The sequence below is a fragment of the Microcebus murinus genome, chromosome 12 (assembly GCF_040939455.1).
Source record: "Microcebus murinus isolate Inina chromosome 12, M.murinus_Inina_mat1.0, whole genome shotgun sequence".
NCBI lineage: Eukaryota > Metazoa > Chordata > Mammalia > Primates > Cheirogaleidae > Microcebus > Microcebus murinus.
In genome coordinates, this window is record NC_134115.1 from 67,245,076 (window position 1) to 67,265,496 (window position 20,421).

Sequence of the window (20,421 nt, forward strand, 5' to 3'; positions counted from 1 at the left end):
GAGAAGACAAAAGGGTGTAAAAAATCCTCTGAGGTAAAAGTCAAGGATGAAATGAAGTCATTCTATCATGCCTGAACAATTCTGGCATTCTAAAAGACAGCTCTGCCATCACACTGCTTATTTAAAAATATATAGATCCATTAAATTTTATCAGTTCGAACCATCTGTAACTTGGGGTGAGTTTTTTAAAAGTGCCAAATGTTTACTGGGCATTTGGACACTAAAAAAAAAAAAAAAAAAAAAAAAAAAAAATAAAAGTGCCAAATGCATCATCCATACTTGATTATTAGTAACAATAAGATTACAGACAACTGCACATCCCTCTTTCACCTTGGAATACATATCTACTTTCCTAGATAAAATTATTTGCTAATAGCTAATTTTCAAAATGAGAGCTATGAAATGAATACATAGAAAAAAATGAAAAGTCTGTGAATTCTATATAAATCTGTACCAAGTCTTTGAGAAGCATTATTTCCTCATGTTATCAACAATTCTATTTTAAAGGAGATCCTAAAGGTTTAAATCTATTTCTATCATGTCACTGATACTTAGACAACCAAAGATCCTAATTAACACCTTTAACATTCCAGTTGTCACTAGCTAAATGATCTCAGGACTTCTGAAACTCTCAACAGCCAGGATTTCTAAAAGCAGACCTGTCCTGTACCCAAGTCTTTGTTTCATCCCTGTAGAAATATGGAGAAATCCTAACAAAATGTTAGAGATGGCCTCCCTTTCCCTGCTGATGTCTGCTAAGCAAACATAGAACAACCTTCAAAAGAAGACTTCAGCAAACAATAGGACTATTTGTCTTTTCCCTGGTTGGGGGTATATAGCACATAGGAAAAAGAACCTTTCCCCTTGAAAAGATATCAGCCTGTCAACAATATTTATCATAGAAAAATAAATCACATTTTTTTCAACCACAATCATAATGCCAGAATAAAGGAAGCTGAAAGGAAGAGACTATTGAATTTATAAACACCCTGAGCTATAGAAACACAAGCAAGCAAGACTCCAACAGCCATATTTTATTTGTAGAAAAACTTGATTGTTTAACGTTCCTTGTTGTTATAGAAGGATTTTCCAAAAGAATTTTAGGAAAAATGGTTTAGTGACTGCATCAGAATTTTTTTTTTTTTTTTTTTTTTTTTGCTTACACCTCTGAAGGCTCAACATCTTCAGATGTTCAACTTTCTCCCAACTAAAAGGTTTATATCTATAAAAGTGCTCAAAGGATTTGGGGGACAAACCAAACTGTTTTTCCTTTCCTTTGGGCCTATTCTACTATTCAACAAACTTCCCAAATCCTTAACTCCTTTGTTTTCTTGAATTAACTGGTCCAGTAGGAAGAAGGGAGACTTTGGAGTCGGAGAAAGCCAGGTTTGAATTCTAACACTGCTACTCACCAGCTCTGGGACCCTAGGGACTCTTAGCCCCTCTATCCTCTCCATAAAATAGAGCTGATAACATATGTAAAACATTTATCCAGTTCCTGGAACAAAGTAAGTACACAGTAGCCATTATAATGATTATTGCTGCCAACTTCACAGAGTAAAGCTTTCATCTAGGGTGGGGCACAGAGTGGGTAGTTTATTAAAGCAATCTCTCTGCTCTCTTTGTCCACAGACAATACTATTTCCCTCAAGGGCCTTTCCAGGGCAAAGTGGAGCTCTCTCCAGTGCCCAGCTCATTGGGAGAATTGAAAAAGAGTTACCCTAGTATCCTAGTGCTACTTCTGACCATTGTTGTACTATAACAGCCCATTTTTGGAATCCCCACCAATCACTTAACTATTCTCTCCACAGCCCCATGCAAGTCAGCTCCTATTTCCACACTGCCACCTTCCTACAAGTCTTCAGTCCCTGTCTCAGTTTTCCTCTCCGTTTCCATTTCCTCCAGCCTCCATGTCAATTACACATTGGAAATCTGGACCTTATAATTCCTCCACCTTTTCAGCTCTACCTACAATCTTCCCTATGTACCACCAATTGATCAGGTAGTCCCTGCTAAACTGTAAGCTATGCACCACAAGCTACTATATCCCAACATTTACTTATTCTCCACCACTAAGCCCAGGATGACCTGGTGATCCATAAATATTTGCAGAATGAAGGTCTATGAAGTAAAACCTCCACCATAGTTAAAGTTAGTTAACGCAGATTCACTAAAGTAACAAATCAGCAATTTCACTGAAAGTAAAGGTTCGAGTAGCCCAAAACCATGACAAAATTTCCAGCTGTGTTCACAGAAACACAAGTTCAAATGCGAGTGCGTCTAATTTGATTTTCCTAAAAGCCTCTCTAAGACATTCAAATTCATTAACTTCATGTGACCAAGAGAGATTCTGCAACTGAGGCTCAGAACCCCTATAAACATGCCAGCTAACAAGGACACTTTCCCTAGGTGCTCAACCCAGAATACAACACTGTCAGCGTTAATCGGGAGCTTTGAACTCTAAACCCACAGGCTCAAGTCACGAACTCGCCCAATGAAGCCTATCAACAACCCCTGGATACAATTTTTCCACCTTAACACTTTATTCCCTTTACTTTTGCCAAACCAAGCTATCCAATCTCCAGGCTCTTGTCCAGTTTCAGTTTGGAGAGTATGTGACTGACACCTGCAGAACATCCTTTCACCAGCCAGCTCTGGAGGCAATCGTATGTCATGTGTCCGAGACACCTCTGTTTCTGCAGCCCAGGGAAGGCCAGCTAACTAAGCAAGTGAGAACTTAATCAGGGTTCCAGGGAAGGCACAGAATTTAAGTCTTGCCATGCAAATCATATAACTGAAATCCTTCTCTAGAATAACCAAAACAAACCACTTTGCTGGCTGCCTCACTAAATTAAGAGAAGAAAGAGGAATAAGATCACAAGTTTAAATCCATATACTTGTGACTCTGCAAAACAAAATCTTAAGGGTGTTAGGCTTTTTAGAAAAATACTGGCAAACTGAACTCTATTATTTGAGGTCTGGGAGGATCTTACCAAAGGAAACAGACCTGTTATTATTCCAATATTATCAAGAGGCTGAGTATTCCTTATAGAAAGTGCTACTGTCATTAAGATTTTCACTAATCAAATATTCTGCGTGCCAAAGAAAAAGGTGCTTAAGGAAAAATGGGACTAAATTATTGGGTGGCATTTCCGCTAGACTCCTTTTTTCAACTTAAAAAATTCACACAATCCAATCACCCCAAGCAGTGCTGTGCTAAGTGTCTGTAACAGGTGAGAGCCACCGGCCCCAAATGGAGCTACATGTGGGGACAGAGTGCCCTGATCCTCTCTGCAGGCTCCAGGGACACATCCACTACCCCTAATGGAAGCCACTGGAGCCAAGTGTCAGACAACCCTCCATCTGCTCCACAGAGGGGAAAGCCACGCTGTGATCACGTGAAATGTGACTGGAGTTGCAAACTGGAAAATGGCACTAGTTCCACTAAATTTGCAAATCCTGCAACAGGACTGAGAACTGAATAAACAATACTTGACCAAAGGCTTTATCCTGAACTCAAGGTCCTTACTACAATTAACATAATCCGTTAAAATAAAAGTTAAAAAACAAAACAACCCTGCCTTGAATCAAAATCAATTCTAACCAGCCAAAATTAGCATCAAGGTTTTATACTTCTGCATAAAGAAACAGTCTATAGGAAATTCTCAACGTTCAGTATTTCTGTAGAGATTTCTTTCTGATTCAAATTTACAACCAAAGAGCAATTTTTATTAATGAGAAAAAAAAATTACAATCGAAAAACCCTTTAAGATTCAAATTGGATCAATGGGATAAATAAATGAGACCAGTACAATATTTAAGGATTCAGTGTCCATTTCAAGCTGAAAAGGATAGACTTTTATAGACACAATTTCTTTTTTCTCTCCTCTAAAAGATACTGTAAAGATTACCCTAACTTCTGGTACAGTAGAAAAAAGCCTGAATTAAAGAAGTGATAAAGATATAGATTTCTGAGTCTAAGAAAACTGCCTGGGGCTTGGGTATCAGGTAGCCATGGAAAATACATCCAAAAGAGCATGAGAAACCATAAGCAAACCCCAACATCAAAACTATGTTGCTCTTCCTCACACAGTGCTGGCAGGGGTGCAAACTGGTACACTTTGCCCACTAAGATGAAAGTGCCATGCGACAGGAGGACAGACAGACACATTCCTTAAAGGTTGTGGGGAAAGTAGCACAAGAGAAACTCAGCCAGGTGAAAAAAGCCCAAACTCTGGGTCAGAAAGACTCGGATTTGAATCCCTAGTTCTGCCATTAGCCAAATATGGGAACCACAAACAAGTTATTTAACTTGTCTCTGTGTCGGGTGCATCGTCTGAAAAATGGGACCAATAATAGTCAACCTCAACACTTCCTTAAATATGGGAGAGTTAGATAAGATGAATTTAAGTGGCATTCAAAGGATTTTGGACAAGCACAGTATTAAACACTGAATCACATAATGGGAAGATTCTGTTCTTTTCTGTACTTTTTTAGCCTTTATACAATTTTTATTACATTAAGGAGAAAGTCATTGTTTAGTCTTCTCTTCGACATCTCCTGAAACACTTGCTCATTTCCCTTTTTAACAAAGTGAGAACAAGTTTTGGAGACAGGCAGAGAGGGCCTTTGGGAAGCAAGAGTTAAAGACAGACTGTAACAAAAGTAATTTGTTTTCATTCTATTACTTTTAAAATTACCTTCTGTTTATGATAGCCGATATTGGTTTTCAACTTATAGGACTAATATAAAGTTAAATTTTAAAAATATACTGATGATTACAAATATGTAAGTCAATTTAAATAACCTGAGCTAGCTGAACTGCTGCCTGTCTATAGGGTTACGGGGAAAACTAAATGACATGATGCATGGGGAGCCCGAGGCCACACTGTGCTCCATTACTCGAGGTCTGCCTGATGGGTACAATTTCAGCAGGTGAGGAATATAAGTAGAAGTACATTGTAAACAAAGGCAAATGTGAAAGAGGATGTAAGATTCCAGAACAATGAGGAGGCAAATAATAGCAGGAAGGAGTTCTTAGAGTAGAAGTCAGAGAAAGGACAGAAACCTATAGAGGGAGATTCATTTAACAGCTACTGAGCCATACTGTGTGCCAATCACTCTGATGAGAAAACCAGGTATACCTCTTACAATCCACGACAAAGCTGTCAAAATACATCAGAGTCTCATTTCAAAGAGCCCTGAATGACAAGCAAAAGAGACCATCATGGCAGAACCTTAAAGTCTTTTGACATTTGTTCGGCACCTAGTATTTTACATGGCACATGGTGTTTATTTGCTGAACAAATGATTTCAATTTAATAGCAGTGTTTGCATATTAGCAGATTTAATTTTGAAATATATATTTTGTTGTTGTTGTTAATATTGTATCTTCCTCTACCTTCCCTCTCACAATACCAGAGATCAGCCTCAGCTCAGCTAAGGTAAACCGTGCCATCTCCAAGGCCCTGTATCTGGGAGTGGAGAAGGGTCTGCAGGTCAGTCTCTGCTCCATTAGTCTGGGCCTTTCCAAGGAACGCTTCTGCTTGCATCAGCGTTGCCTTTATGTCAATCTTGGATCATCTAAATACCAGATCCAATCGATTTCAAACTGCCATCCCCCAAGGACTTGTTTCTTCAAGAAAATAAGCTTGGTTTGATTCCTGGCAAAAACAATTATTCTAAACCTGGCATCCTATAATATTTTGCAAAGCAAGAGTGAACAGGGATATGACACCCAAACATCTTCTCAGCAGCTCCTCCCGGTTCCCCACTCCTGACCAGAAACCTATTCCTCCTTTTTGTCCTTTCTTTTTCCTTCCAGTCCTTATCTCTTATGGTCTCTGAAACAGCAAATTCAGGACAATGCTTTAGAAAGCTTTATGTTTACCCCCAATGAGGGTCTTCCGAGATATTTTAAAATATCCTTATGAATTCAATTTTCTTCCAAGGATGGGCACTGGTGTTCTTTTCTTGGGAGATGAATGAGTCCTAGGAGTTGATGAGCTTTTCTTTTGATCACATATGGACTCAATAGGACTCCACTCTGAGAATCAAAATGTATATCCAAAATGGAGATGTCCAGGATGGAGAGTTCAAATGAACATTTTATTTCAGAGAGATTTTTCAAATGGTGAGTCAGAGGCGAGAACAGTACCTCACTTAATCATGTTTGCTCTATTTGAAACTTACTGAATTGAACCAACTCCTCCTTCCTTTGCATTTCAAATGAAAATCCCTTTCTGGTTCTATGATTCACATCTTCAACCACCCAAGACAGATAAATAGGAAATTCCAACAGCTTTCTCTCCTCTACCTTCCTCTCCCTCCCATCATCTTCCTTTCTTCCATCATTACTCTGATCAGGAATGCCTGATATACTCTCTGGATGTTTCTCCCCTGCCTCTCAAAATCCACATGGTAGGTCATACTGTGCCCAGCACGTCCCTCAGACCATATCTCTGGGTGGCTCTAATCAAAGGGTTCCCCTTTCTCCTAAACACAGACTGAGAGTTAGAGGACATAAAAGTTTGAAAAGCTCTTTAAAAGTCACATATTATGGACCAACAACCTAAATCTCAGAAAAGTAAAATGACTTTTCCAAGGTCACATGGCTCCTATGGGTTTGTGGGCATTCGTGAACACCCTGTAATTACACATAAAATTTGGAGTATATGTTTGCCAACTCCTAGGTTAGAAAAAAAAAAAAAAAAATTTGGAGTATATGAACCCATGTGTATTTTTTCTGAAGAGAGAGTCTCACTTTGTTGCCCAGGCTAGAGTGAGTGCTGTGGCATCAGCCTAGCTCACAGCAACCTCAAACTCCTGGGCTCAAGCAATCCTACTGCCTCAGCCTCCCAAGTAGCTGGGGCTACAGGCATGCTCCACCATGCCCAGCTAATTTTTTCTATATATATTAGTTGGCCAATTAATTTCTTTCTATTTATAGTAGAGACAAGGTCTCACTCTTGCTCAGGCTGGTTTCGAACTCCCAACTTCGAGCAATCCGCCCGCCTCGGCCTCCCAGAGTGCTAGGATTACAGGCGTGAGCCACCACCGAGCCCGGCCTATATTATATGTTTTACATTATACATAACACGAATCCCTCTTTTACAGATGAGGAAACTGAGGGAAAGAGAAATTTGGCAACTTGCCTAATATCAAATATCCATTGACAGGACCGGTGACAGTGGTCAGGACAACAGCAGTGGCAGAACCAGAATTCCAATATATGTTAATTGGACTCTGATATTCATGTTCTTTTTCACTAATATTTGCACCTACACTTCAAGATGTCCTAATACTAAAATGTTCTATTTACTTATTTAGGAAAAACTAAATAAATACTCTAAAGGTAGCCTCAAAGCAATCTTTTATAAATGGAGGAACTACTAGAAAATTATCCCTAAATACCAGTTATCAGAAAACATCTTGACTTCAGGACTAGCCAGATAAAATGCTTTAACTTCCAACTGCTTCTTGGAAGTTGGATTTGGCATAAAAAACACTGCAGAGTTTCAAACAAACAAACACACACACACACACACACAAAAGAATAGATTCAATGCATATAAGGTTATTTTGGGTTTTTTTAAAAGTACTTAAATTTATAAATTATTAGTTATCTCATTCTTACTAATAAAAATAAATTAATTACAAGTCAAAGTCTCCTTGAATGTGAAATGTCACAGACTACAGCATTTTTCTCAAAGCACAGCTGCCTAAAAAGCGGAAATGAAACTGGAAGAAACAGAATTGTTTGTTCTACAAAATGTGATCTAGCCTAAATAATGTAAGTATGCACTAAAAATTCTCAATCTATCATAAACCTAGCCTTAACTACAGTTATTTCTCATAAAATTTTATTTCTAATGTTTTTCCATGATTATCCTATTATCTTAAATAAAGTAGTCTTTTAGAATACAGGAAGCAAACATGAAGTTCCCATTCTCTTTGTGGGATTTGTTCAAGTCAGCATTTATTAAACTCCTTCTATATTAAAGGGGATCGATTAAGGCCTGGGGAGAATGAATCAAAGACCTCCCTCTAGAGAAGCATAGGCTCAAGAGGAAGACAAATAAATGTTAATTAGAATAAAAAACAACATTAAATACATGGCATGAAGAGTGCTGTAATCCAAGTCTTATGGGAGTGAAAGAGATAATTATTTTTAACTCAGTGTTGGGAGGGAGGAGTAGATGCAGGAGAGCTTCATGAGGATGGTAGCATTTAAATCATGTCTTAAAGTAGGTTTGCAAAAGCTAGAGAGTTTGTAACCAAAGTTTTGGTTTTTTTCCCAAAATAGAAAAAGACAGGATTTCAAACTTTGTTTTAGGAACCAAATCTGATGCCCTTTCATTGTCAGAATAAATGCTCTTTGCTTTAACACAGTTTATGGTCTTAACAGAATGCAGAGTAACTGAAGGCCCTATCTGAAAACAATTTAGCTAAGACTTTCATTCTCTGGCTTCACGTATTTCTAAAATGCGCCTCTCCATGTAAGAGGTACAGTCTTACAATGTACCATCTATGCAGACTACTTATTCAAGGAACTATTTTCAGGTGAATATACTCAATGAAATGAGAGAAACACCTTTTGCCTTTTGCTAGTACTTCAATGGTCAAAACTTTGATATTTTGACAAAGTATATATCCTGAGGTTGGTAAACTCAGGGAAGCCAAACTTCCTGGGATACAACTTCAGCTATTTACAAACTCCATAACCATTCACTTGTCTATACCTCAGTTTCCTCATCTATAAAGGCAGTAACAGTACCCATTTCAGGTGATTTTTGTGGGGATGAACTGAGTTTTTACATGTAAAATGCTTAAAACTATGTCCAGCATGTGGTAAGTCAACGGCAAATGTAATTATTTTTACCAAAAGGTGTTTTCTAAGGGTTTCTTTCTAATTTGCTACACCACTTAATAAGAAAAGCAGTTTCTCATCCTACTTCAGTTTTATAAAGCAGTCTCTGAAACTGTATTTATTTTTATCGAAATATACCTAAAGAAAAGGCTAAATTTGATCTCTAGACACTAATAGCATTAACAGAGAAAAAGCTTATTTCAAAAGGTCCGTAACACAATTACGGATAGGACAAGCAAGAATCATATCATATTATAACCAATAACAAATTTCACTCAAGTTGGGATTTACAGTTAAACAGTTTCCTTCCCTTTTTCTTTTGCTCCTATATTTTCACAGCCAAATACTTCCATTCCATTTTCTACAGATCACACAGGAAAACATCTTGAAATCACAAATCTACTCACAAATATTTGACTGAAGCAAGAGTATAGTTTTCATTTTAAACCAAGGGGAAAAAATTAGAGTTGAGTAAATTTTATTGTCTGTTCTTTCCATGATGTTGCAATCTCTATGCAACCAAGGTCTCAACAAGCTAAAGAGAATTTGGCTGGCCTACTCAAACCAACAAGGGAAATACGATACTGGCTGTAGATTCTGATAAGCACTATAGCAGATAAATATACGAATACAGTGCATCCTTGGAAAGCTCCCTGTCCGCAGCAGCTGAAATATACCAGCTCATTGCTTAGTGAGAGAGTTGAAGAGCTCTGGAGCTTACTCGCTGGGTTCAAATCTCAGGTATGTGGCCAGGGACAAATTAGTTAGCCTTTCAGTTCCTTAATTTGTAAAATATGGATAATAAATGAGTTTTCTGTGAAGATTAAATTAGTATTTGAAAAGGATTTCGAACAATACTTGGCACATAGTGCTATATAAGTGTTTATTAAACATTGTAATAATTTTGGCCACTCATGGTTATTTCCACACCCAGATGTGAAGATGGTCTCAGTTTTTAAAGTAGGCTCTTTCCCACAACAGTTAAATGAAACAAGCATTCAGAATGATCTTTCAACATTTGATGCTGGAGTAAATAACCTTAAGGAGCATTATAATTGTATAGTAAATAAAAATGTATTTGTGGCCAGGCACCATGGCTCACACCTGTAATCCTAGCACTCTCAGAGGCTGAGGCTGGAGGATTGCCTGAGCTCAGGAGTTTGAGACCAGCCTGAGCAAGAGTGAGACCCCCCCATCTCCACTAAAAATAGAAAAATTAGCCAGGTGTCATGGTAGGCACCTATAGTCCCAGCTACTCAGGAGACTGAGGCCAGAAGATCACTTGAGCTCAGGAGTTTGAGGTTGCAGTGAGCTATAATGATGCCACTGCACTCTACCTGGGGTGACAGAGTGAGACTCTGTCTCAAACAAAAAAAGGAAACTGAACCCCCCTCCTCACTTCCCCTTCATTTAAAAAATATATATACAGAAAAAATCAAAATGTATTTGGATTTAAGGATATTACAGAAATGCAAAACCACATGTATTTTGGTATTTCCTAGATATCCAAAAGGTTGATAGTTTAACCCTAAGGCAATGTCCATTTAACTATTTTAGCAAAGATCTTAATTTGCAGTCACTAAGAATATAGCCTGAGCATCCTTGATTTATGAGAGAGAAGATTTCCTTGGCCCCCCCAAAAAAATTTAAATGGAAAAATATTCCAACTTCTCTCAATATACACCAAGTACTACATAAGATAAGAAAAAGCTGAGTTGCTGAGTTTCATTCAGTGTCATTCATTTTTAGTAATGCCTGCACTGGGACTTCCTTGAGCAGAGTTTGAAAACAACCAAGCCCTGAACACTCTTTTCCAATCCTAGATTCATGCATTGTTTCACAGGAACTATAAATATTATCTCAGCCAAAATATGTCCAGGGTTCATTAAAGGCCTGTATTTAGATATCAAGAGAAATACTTATAAGGGTTGAGATTCCAAATGCTCATCTGCAGAGCAGACATGTCACAGGTGTCCACATCACCGTCAGATATGTCATTCTGGAACACCATGCCGGTGTTTTCAGAGGGACTCAGGAATTACTCTGACGACAGCAGCAATTCTTGTCCCTTTAAATGAACTGTCACCATCATGAAAGCGGGAGACCCTCTTCCCTGGTCCCTCTGATTCTACCGCTTGCTCTCAAGTAGATACTGATTAGCTCTGTGTATCCAATGTCTTCCCAAAAATCCCTATCATGAATTACTTTACTGGTTCATGGGAGCACTTAAGAAACAGGCCGACAGTGGAAACTTTGCACTTGAAAATTATTACACTATCTGTAGAGGTTGTACCCAGGAATATTCTCCATGCTTCCACACTTTATTTGATTTGGGAGAAGTTTCCCAAGAAAATGAAAGAACAGAAAGCCTCCATTATTTTTGTGTAGATAGGAGAAAAACAGGCTGAAATAGAAGGGGAGATGGGAAATTAAGTACTTTTTTAGTTTAAGTTTTGTTTGAAAAGATCAGCACCGGCCAACGCCCTGAGAACCTTTTGTAATTTAGCAATGGCCTGGGAAGTCGGGACAGGCTAACAAAAAAACAGCCAGACAGGCTTTAGCCTGAACTCCCAGGGTTTCTCCCCAGTCTGCAACCACCAGGTCTTCACCGGATTCACAGTCGGAGCCCGCCGCGACGACGCCTGGTAGAGCCCGGCCCCAGTCCCGCCACCAGGCCGATTCCTAGGTCACCCGGCCAGGAGGCGCTGCGGGCCAGTCTCCGGGGCCACCCACCGCCCGCGCCCGGCTCCCCGCCCCCACGGCGGAGCCCGGCCCCGCCGCGGAGCTGCGAGTTCTGCACCGCCCGCCGGGGTTACTCTCGGTCAAGCTGCTGCACCACCTTGCCCCAGCTTCCCCATCCGTGCTCGGCCCGCAGCTGCCCCAAGAGACGAGCAGCAAAGGGCAGGAGGATGGGAGGTGGAATGGGCACCCCAGCTCCGGGTCCCTGCACGCTCTCCTAAGTCTTCCGTTTCTAAAAGAACCAAAACCTCGTCCCCCCGGCTGCGCCAGGGTCACCAGCTCCAGAGAGCGGACGCAAACCGTAGGCAGGACCCCCAGGTCAAACAAAGCCCAAGGCCTCTAGCAAGCAATTGCACAACAGACCCGGTCTGGGACACCTCCTACTTGAGTTTTGGGGGAACAAGGATGCGCCGCTCCAGTCCCGGGGCGCCCGGAGCCGGTCCCCAGATCAGAGCCCATCTCAGACCAGCTCAAGACGGAGTGGGGACTCAGGGCTGGCATTTGTTCCAGTTGGGGCTGGCCGGCCCGCCACCACCAGAGGGGTTTCCAGCCGGCTCAAGCGCTTCGGAACAAAGGGAAGCGCTTCACGCCGGACCTGCCTCCCTCTCCACCCGGCAGCAGCGCCCTCGGCACGCCCGGGAACCCGCGACCTCACTGCGCCCGAGGTCTGCGCCTGGGTCTCCACGCCCAGAGATGCTCCCCGGCCTCCGCGCCGGGCGAACCCCGCGACCCCGGGCCGCCAGGGCCCTCCTCTCCAGGCCCTCCTCTCCCCACTGACGCCCCCCGCCCCACTGGCGCTGCGGGAGGTGGGGATGTGGGGGTCCCGACCAACGTGCCCGAAACAAGGCTTCCCCAATCCCCCTCGACCCCGAAACGAAACAATAACCCAGTCACTGGAGAGTCTCTTACCTGCTTTCCACTTTTGTGTTTGCGTCTCTTCCCCTCACCTCTTGACAAGCCCTTCCCGAGAAGGGGAGGGGGGAAAAAGTGAGAGAAAAAAACAGGGAGCGGAGCGCCCCGAGAACTGGCCCTGCGGCGCCCCCTCGCCCTGCCCACCCGCGCCCGGAGACAGCGGTGTCCACCCGGCCCGGCGGGTCCCGGCCCCTCTCAGTCTCTCTCGGAATTACCGGGTTTTTGCCGAGACTAGTTCCTTTTATAGATTCGGCTGCACTGAGCGCAGGGGTTACTATCGGTCAGAGCCTGCTCTCTGCCTCCTCCCCGCCCCCTTCCCGGCCTCTGTTTATGTAGTTCAGTCACTCAGCAGAAAGCACGTGGAGCCGCGGCCCGCCCCTTAAACGGGCGACGTCCGGCCGCTCCCCGCGGGGCTGGGGGCTGGGGGCTGGGGCTGGACGAGGCGCCCCCTGCCCCGCCGCCGCCTGCCAGCCGGCCGAGCGGGAAACGCCGGCTTGGGGCTGCGCCCGACTCCCCAGCCCGCCTTCCAGGCAGCCAAAGGCACTACTGCAAATCACTTTATCTAAACTCGCGCCTTATGGAATTTTTTTTTTTTTTTTTACTGTTAGTTTACTCAGTGGGAGGGATGCGGGGGAGAGTTTTCAAGGCTGAAACCCCTCAGGACGCCAACCCTTTTGTCTTTCTTTCCTTTCAAAGACCTAGGGTCGGGGGAAGGCGAACAGTGCTCTCAAGAACCTGCCGTTTTTGTTCCCCACTGCTAACCTAGAGATTCCCAGCCTGGACTCCCAGGTCCCTCCGAGGACAGGTGAAGAACATCTTGCTCCTTCGCTTCATAAATTGGGAGGAGAGAGACAGCAAACAAACAACAACAAACAGAACAATGTGAACTAGCCCCCCTTTTGTTTTCATTATATTGGTCAGCATCCCTGTGATAAATGCGCAGGGCTTGTATTTTAGTTTGTATAGATTTGCAAAGCGCAGCTAGAGAATCCCAGTGGTGTAAAATTATAAACCCATTCTGATTCTCCAGCTTCTCCCCTTGGCTTTTGCTTAGGCAGTCAGGACCAAGACCTCCCAAAACATTTGAGGGGCAGAGGCAAGAGTACAAATGGAAGCCCACAAACCAGATGTCTAAATATTTAGGTCTTAAATCAAGCCAATGTAAAATAAATGTTTCCCACCTTGACAAAGATACAGGTTCACAGCTGGACCTGGGTTTTGGCAAGAATGTGGAGTGAGAGAGCTGCCCCCAGCCCCCTTCTCTTCAGACCTCCAGCTCCATCCTATTCCAGACCTTCCACTGCCTGCATGTGGGCCCCAGCTGCACGAGCCCCCTCTACACTACAGTCAATAGGCCACCTCTGGGCCACACGCAAGCCCAGGTACACACACCAGTGGTCTTGTCGACACTCAGGAGGGATCCAGAGAAGAGGCCCAAGTAGACCCTGAAAGTGCATTTGAGGGCCTTAGGCAAGGAATTCTGGAGTGCCAGGTACTCAGAGCTCTGGGTGGCATGGCCACCCATGGAATGCTTGCCCTTGGGAAGGTATGAGGTTTGAGCAGGGCCAGAGCCAAGCCCAGGAAGGGAACCCTTTTGCCTCAAAGAACAACTCTGGTCAAGAGATTGTGTTCTGGGGTCAAACTTGACCCAACCACATACTGAGCAATTTAGGTAAAGTCCTTCTGCCTCTGTTTCTTTATCTTTAAAATGGAGAGAATATGTATGTTCTCCCTGCCTCACAGGGATTTTCTGAAAGTGAATTCTCTTGAAAACTTTGAGCTCCTTGGAAGACCGACACTATAAACAGAAAGAGTATTATTAGCTGACTATTAATGTCACTTTTGGGTGCCACTTATAGCCTCTAAAGTCTTTCCCATGCCAAACTTTTAAAACTCCAGGACTTGGAAAGAGATAAAAACAATCGCTCTCTCTGTGTGTAAACAAAGGCTCCTGGGAGGTGTTACCATTCCTAGTAATCTTAGGTGGTGATTAGGTCTCCCTGACCTTCCATCTCTTCCTTCCTCCTTACTCTGCCTATTACAGTGTTTAAAATCCCACCACCAAAATTCTTTTTGGAATTTTAAAGGATATGGTTCCGAAGAGCACCCTTATTAAGATAATCCCTTAGGTTGTTCTAATGGGGAATGGGCAACAGCAAGTTCCTCTACAAATAAGACAGCAATAGGTGCTGCAGAAGGTGGTGAGCCCAAGAAGTAAATGAAAGTCCTAGAGAGAGAACAGCCATTGATTCTAAACATATAAGTCTACGACCCCAAAACCAAACTTGATCATGTTTAAAACTAAACTGCAGTGTCAAGAATCCGCTGATCTCCACATTGAATACAGGAACACTCTGTCATGTTTGAAATAGGTTTGCTAGTCTTGTTAATTTCTACTGCTAGGAGAGCCCAAACCCCCAGAGGCTAAGTGATTAGGCCAGGGACATAAGACTGCCGACACCAAGACCACACTTAGCAAGTGTGACAGCTTCATGTGACAAAAATACTAAATTTCAAAAGTTAGACCCTAAGAGCTGTGCCCCCTTGAGAAAGAAGCTTGCGATATGAATTCTTTCCCCTCCAGCCCTTGAATATCACAGGTTGATTTGTTCCTGAGTATGCTTCGGTGAGCTGTTTCCCAGGTCTTTTGATGCCTGCTAACAACGACACCAAAACCCCAACCGTCTCCCCTAGGTGACCCCTCTCAAATAAGTAGGAATGCCCTTCTTTGTCGCTGTGGCTCTGGAGAAGCTGATGCCATAAATGTGGCCTGGCTTGAGGTGCTATTCTGAGATGACCCTGGCATCTTCCAGTTACAGAATCAACCTTCAGGCAGCTGTGGCCTTGGAGACCCTGCTGGAGGTCATGGAACTACAGAGAAGCTCAACTTTATCATTCCCTTGAGGCTTTTAAATTAAGGATTATCTGAAAAGCATTGCTTGGAGGTTGCTTTGCTATATATCTGTTAACTAGACAAATATGCATATACACATTGTCTAAAATATAAATGGTTTTTACCACACGTGAGTTTTTGGTTGGCATCACCACTGTTTGGTTCCTAGAAACTCTGAAAAAGTAGAGCATTGCAGAAAATCTATGAAAAATAAAAAAGAAAGTATTCTAAAATAATTTTTCAAGATCAGTTTATTTTGATCAGAAAGATATAATACCTGTAATCTTGGAGAATTTGTAAAGTATATAAGAAAGATGCCTCAAAAGATTTTAAAAAAGAAAATAGGTAAACCATCTTCCAAATAAGGAGAAACAAAAGGACCTGCAGTTCAAATTTGAGTCAGCTTAATTCCAATACATAGTTAGACACAGAAACAAATTATCAAGCAATCAGTGGCCAAATAAAAAAGTACAGGGGGCCGGGCGTGGTGGCTCATGCCTGTAATCCTAGCACTCTGGAAGGCTGAGGTGGGCAGATCGCTCAAGGTCAGGAGTTCAAAACCAGCCTGAGCGAGAGCAAGACCTCATCTCTACTATAAATAGAAAGAAATTAATTGGCCAACTAATATATATATAAAAAATTAGCCAGGCAGGGTGGCTCATGCCTGTAGTCCCAGCTACTCGGGAGGCTGAGGCAGGAGGATCGCTTGACCCCAGGAGTTTGAGGTTGCTGTGAGCTAGGCTGACACCACGGCACTCACTCTAGCCTGGGCAACAAAGTGAGACTCTGTCTCAAAAAAAAAATTACAAGAAACCACCGTTGTTTGTGGAATAGACTGTGTATTGCATAGGCTTTCTGTCAATTCAATTTAATTGGACCAATGTGATCTTCTCCTATATTAATGTGACTCCTGTTGACAGACCAGTGAGATTCAAAACCTTTATTGCTTCTGGACTTGACTAAGATGTTGGTTCTGCTTGTCATTGAGATCAGAGGTTAGCCTGGATTACAGATACTGTATATTCCCCTGATTGTCTAGTTGATTAGTGAGTTATAACTCTTTTTAAAAGCTACCCTTGCAAACTTCCTTCTTCCTACAAGCTATCCTTCCCTTAATGGCCAAACTACTGGAAAGATTTCATCTCTATCCTCTCCCTTGCATTAGCTTGTCAGCCCACTACAGTCAAATTTTCATTCTGACAGCTCTGAGTTTGTTCTGTCCAAATTCATTAAAAGACTGCCTTGGCCGGCGCGGAGGCTCACGCCTGTAATCCTAGCACTCTTGGGAGGCCGGGGTGGGTGGATCTTTTGAGCTCAGGAGTTCTAGACCAGCCTGCGCAAGAGGGAGGCCCCATCTCTACTAAAAAAAATTTGAAAGAAATTAGCTGGTCAACTAAAAATATATAGAAAAAATTAGCCAGGCATGGTGTCACATGTCCCAGCTACTCGGAAGGCTGAGGCAGGAGGATCACTTGAGCCCAGGAGTTTGAGGTTGCTGTGAGCTAGGCTGACGCCACAGCACTCTAGCCTGGGCAACAGAGTAGTAAGACTCTGTCTCAAAAAAAAAAAAAAAAAAAAAAAAAACTGCCTTAAAGGCGGGGGAGGAGGAGAGATGTGATTAATTTTTTTTATATAAAATATTTTTAATGTAGAAAAATACAGAGAAAAATAAATCAAGCTCAGAAAGATCGCTTAATTGGTAGTGCTGATGACCTCTTTTAAGTCCTTAGGCTATTTGATCTCTGGTATCTGACACTATTGACTGCACCTTCCTTCCTGAAACTAGTTCTTCTCTTGTATTTCATGAATCTGGTTCTTTTCTGGTTCTTCTGCCTCTAATCACTCTTTTTCTGACTTCTGTTTCTTTATAAATCTCCTAATACTGGCTTTCTCTTTTTATTTCAACAGGCTCCCTCACCAATGTTGTTCACCCATCTTGGATTCATTTACGCCCTGTATGGCCAGCACTCACCTCCTTGCCAAGCTATGGGACTATGCTCCCTAATGCGTAGTAAAATATCCAGCAGTGCCAGTGACCTGCTGGAGCCAGATCACATCAGCTCACACGACCTGATTGTGCATATTTCTTCCCACCTCCTCAGTTAGTGACTTCTACAAGCTAGCTTAAAATCAGCCAATGGTGTGAATATTTACACCGCTGGAAATCCCCAACATAAATCAAGGTTTCATTTGGTTTGATTTTTGTTTGGAAAGCCACTTGTTAACATTTACCAGCACAAAATTTAGCAGGACATTCTTCAAGTAAATCCAAAAGAAAAAAAAAAAATTCTTTATCTTCCCTTTAAATCTCCTTACTTCCATTTGCCTTTTTAGAACATTTCATTTAATGACCTCATCATCATCCAGACACTGACTATGGGAAATCATAGTCATCCTTGCTTATTTTTTTCATCTCTGTGTCTCTCTTTTTCTTCTCATTTCAAAAAGCCCTAAGGTCAAGTCAGTTATACCTCCCAATTATCTTGTAAGTCTATCCCTTCCTTCCCATCCCCACAGCCAGAGTCCAAGCCAAACATCTGGGCTTCTGTATTTGCAGCAATCTCCAATATTCCTGTCTCTAGTTTCTTCCCTTCCTATTTATCTTCCCCTACTACAATTGAATGGTTTTTCACTTGGAAAAAAACAAAACAAAACAAAAACTAAGCAAACCAACACAAAAACAAAACAATCTAATCATATCTTTTCCTCCTTAAAACTTTCTGTGCTGCTTCTCCTTTGCACACAAAGAAAAAATACCCTCAAAGTACCTGTAAAGCCTTTGAAAACATGCCTTTGAAAGGTCTTTGAGACCCCATTGTATGCTCTGCTTCCTCCTCCACCCTCTTCCAACCCCACTTCACTCCCACCCACCCCTGGGCCATGAACTTACCATGTCTCTCCTCAACTGCTTTCCCACTGCTTGGAAACCCTTCCTCTTAATTTCTCTCTGTCCTCCCTTGTGCTATTGTTCTAGAAGCTGGAGGCAAAAAGGATGGAAAAGAGAAGAGATACAGAGATCACCTCCCTCATTAGATGTAAAGTTGTGGGATAGAGAGCAGCCGAAGAAAAGAGAGAAAAAGAGATTTTTAAGTGTCCAAATTAATAGGCAGATGTAACCCCTAACACAGACCCATCAGCAAGTGTAACAACAGATTCACAAAGGGCAGTGACTACCCTTAAGTTTAGGAAGAAAATAATTGCACTCAAGGGATTAAAAGAAATCAAATGTTTTTTATAACAGAAGTAATGTATCTGCATTTCTTTCCTTATTCAGAGTACTTTTTGGACACTTAAGAATCCATATTCCTGGCTGTGATTTCTGGGATGAGGGACTGTTTTATTTCTTAGCCAGGAGCTTTCCTTCTCTCTGACATATTAACAAGAAAGTAAGTCATTAAAAAACAAAGAGACCTTAGGAAACGTTCCAGATTTCCTTTTCTATTGGGCCTCTATGGAGACAAGCCTCTTTTTCTCCTTCAGCATTTTGGGAACCAGTTTTTTAGGAGCGCATGATTTTCCCCTTGCTGTCCTCCTCAGTGGTCCCCCATTGTTTAAACTCATCCTTGCCCTGAACCCTTCACGGCTTCTGAAATCGTATGAACAGGACAAATATTTTTGCCTTCTCAAAGAGTACGTGTCCCATGTGTTTCCATGCTTCTGGTGACTCATGTCGTCCAGTGAAATCTGAGCAATTTCTTAGCTGGCACACTTGTCCCAGTATGTAAATGAGTGGGGAGTTGGCTCCATTTGGAGAGGCCTGGGCTTGCCACAGAGTTGACCCTAACGCTGGTTTCCTCTTGACAGGCTCTGGATTGGCTCTGTCACCCAGCAGAGTCCAGCAGGAAGCCCCCAGCGCCTTCTCTCCGCTGGGATTGCCAGCCCTGGATACGCGCCTCAATGAGAAGAGGAAGCTACACTAAGGGTGCAGTCCTAAGGCATATAAGGGAAATACAGTAGGAAGTTAAAGAGAGAAAAAGATGTAACAAGGCTCGTAAAAACTGAGGGAGCTAGAAGGTGCCAAGTGGCCCACCCTCTCACAGTCTGTCTAGCACCACATGTCGAGAGCCTTTGACTCATTAATTTTACTTGGAGGAATTTATCCTAGGGAAATATCCAAAAATATGGTCAAAAACTTATGTTCAAGAATTTTGTCACTGTATTATCTGTGAGTGAACATTTAAAAATTATTTAATCAACTAATAGCATGAACATTCTAAAATAAACTCTAGTAAATTCATATGATAGAATGTTATGCAGCCGTGAAAAATGGAAATAATGTTTTCAAAGAGCAGTGATACAGGAAACTGCTCGTGATAAATGTTAATCGGGGAAAAAAAGCAAAAGTTATAGTTACATGTGTATATAACTCATGTTTAGTAAAAAATAATTGTTAATAGATGGATAGTCCTTTTTCATAGAATATATATGCCCAGAAAAGACTAGAAAGAATCCCATCTAGGTGTTAACAGCAATTATCTGTGGATGGTGGGATTATGAGTCATTTTTTCCATATATGTCTTATATTTTTAAAAATTTCTAGGATAAACATATTCTACTTTTTAACTAAGTAAAATGATATGTAAAACAGAGTGTAGATAAGTAGTAGGAGGAAATATTTTACAAGTGCAAAAAAGCAAACCATAAACTACCAGATGGAAATAGCAAATCCTAACATATTTTAAAAGCATGTGTACATAGTAACAAAGGACAGAAGAGAATTTGGAGAGATAAAAATGCTAAGACAGCAAGTACTCTTGGGTTAGTAGGTTTATAAACTATAAAAGAAAATAGGCCGGGCACGGTGGCTCACGCCTGTAATCCCAGCCCTCTGGGAGGCCGAGGCGGGCAGATCGCTCAAGGTCAGGAGTTCAAAGCCAGCCCGAGCAAGAGCAAGACCCTGTCTCTACTATAAAAAAATAGAAAGAAATTAATTGGCCAGCTAAAACATATATAAAAAATTAGCCGGGCATGGTGGCACATGCCTGTAGCCCCAGCTACTCGGGAAGCT

At 41.9% G+C, this 20,421-nt stretch overlaps 1 protein-coding gene across 2 annotated transcripts in view; it reads right to left on the reverse strand.

The window, feature by feature from the left end:
- Positions 1 to 12,738, reverse strand: part of ABCA1 (ATP binding cassette subfamily A member 1) — a 126,534-nt gene extending 113,796 nt beyond the window's left edge. The window contains exon 1 of one of the 2 annotated variants that reach the window (XM_012736820.3): positions 12,518 to 12,738. The gene's annotated coding sequence lies outside the window, so the exon portion shown is untranslated. The remainder of the gene's footprint in view (positions 1 to 12,517) is intronic. The other variant, XM_012736823.3, reaches the window with a different exon arrangement.
- Between the last annotated feature and the right edge of the window lie 7,683 nt (positions 12,739 to 20,421).